The sequence below is a fragment of the Macrobrachium rosenbergii genome, chromosome 9 (assembly GCF_040412425.1).
Source record: "Macrobrachium rosenbergii isolate ZJJX-2024 chromosome 9, ASM4041242v1, whole genome shotgun sequence".
Lineage (NCBI taxonomy): Eukaryota > Metazoa > Arthropoda > Malacostraca > Decapoda > Palaemonidae > Macrobrachium > Macrobrachium rosenbergii.
Genome location: NC_089749.1, coordinates 48,005,203 through 48,006,590, shown reverse-complemented (window position 1 = coordinate 48,006,590; position 1,388 = coordinate 48,005,203). Strand labels below are relative to the sequence as shown.

At 38.9% G+C, this 1,388-nt stretch overlaps 1 non-coding gene across 1 annotated transcript; it reads right to left on the bottom strand.

The window, feature by feature from the left end:
* Nucleotides 1-271: 271 nt before the first annotated feature.
* Nucleotides 272-353, bottom strand: TRNAL-AAG (transfer RNA leucine (anticodon AAG)). The gene has a single exon. It is a non-coding gene; the product is annotated as a tRNA-Leu (tRNA).
* Between the last annotated feature and the right edge of the window lie 1,035 nt (nucleotides 354-1,388).

Sequence of the window (1,388 nt, the reverse complement as noted above, 5' to 3'; positions counted from 1 at the left end):
TATATTTTATACTTAAAACGTTTTACTGTTTTTTTTCTTAAACTTTTTACTCGACTTTTACATTTTATTCTTAAAACGTTTCACTAATTTTCCATTCCGAGTGCTTTTCCAGTATCGTAACAATCAGCGCTTCAGACAACAGCCTTTAACCTCGAGTATCCTCGCCGTCAAAATGCATCCGGAAATCCGCTCAATACGTAATTTTGGGCTACGATGCTATCTTGTCTTTTACCTGCATTGATGACTGAGGTGACCTTGATGAAAACAATCCTGGCAGCGGTGGGATTCGAACCCACGCCTCCGAAGAGACTGGTGCCTTAAACCAGCGCCTTAGACCGCTCGGCCACGCTACCCGTATATGGAAGCAAGGTTTCATTCATGCAATGCAAGATGCGGTAACCTCTTTGGCAACATTTTAAATTCAAAACACGCTTCTGCTGGGAACATGCAGGATAGGCACCTTCGCCTGAAACCTGTTTTGAGTATTTGTGGGAGTCAAGTGTCGAGTGCAAAAATAACAAAGGCACAGGATTTCCGTAACTTGTGATAGTGATACAAGAATGCTTGAACTAGGTTAGGTTAGTGTATGTTAGGTCAGGTTATGACAGGGAAAATTAATACTTATAGGTCCCGCCATTGTGCTCAATTTTCAAGTTAACAGAAATTTTTTTAAAAATGCCATTTTTTACTCTTGAAACCCCTTTCAACCGCTCACTGTATATTTTATTATGTTCTTTGTGGAATATCTCAGTTTTCCGTCGTAAGTATGAACTGTAAACCTTTACAAAAGACTTTGGTTCTGGTTAAGAGTGAGTGAGTGAGTTTGTTTAGAATGTAGTTGACCTTCAAACCGGTTTGCTTTGAAAGACTGGCCTTTTTAGATCTACGTGATGCATATGCATACCTGCGAAAATTATTTTTTATGTTTTGTTTATTTTTGGGTGTAGAAGACGAAAAAAAAAATTTGTGGTATCAAGGGGAGTCATATCCTCACCCTGCCGTAATGTCTTAAACTAAGGCTCAAGACTGTTCTGCCAGTCCTAAACTAAGGCCCTAGACTATTCTGCCAGTTTGTAAAGGCAAACCTAGAAACAGATTAGCTTCTTGGTCTAACATCTTAACTCCTCCGTTAGTCTACAAAGATGACCTCTTTGAAAAGTCATAAGCCAGTAATTCCCTATACAGTAATGCCCGGCCAGTCCGGAAAGCCAAACCATGAAAAAATTGGTGTCTTGAACTAACACCTTAAACCGTTCTGCCAGGAAATAAAAACAAACCCCAAAAAGATCTGTCTTAAACTAAAGTCTTAGACGATGCTGCCAGTCAGTAAAGATGAAGAATTTCCAATTTTTTTCCCACTTAATTTATTCATGATAAATATAAAAGCC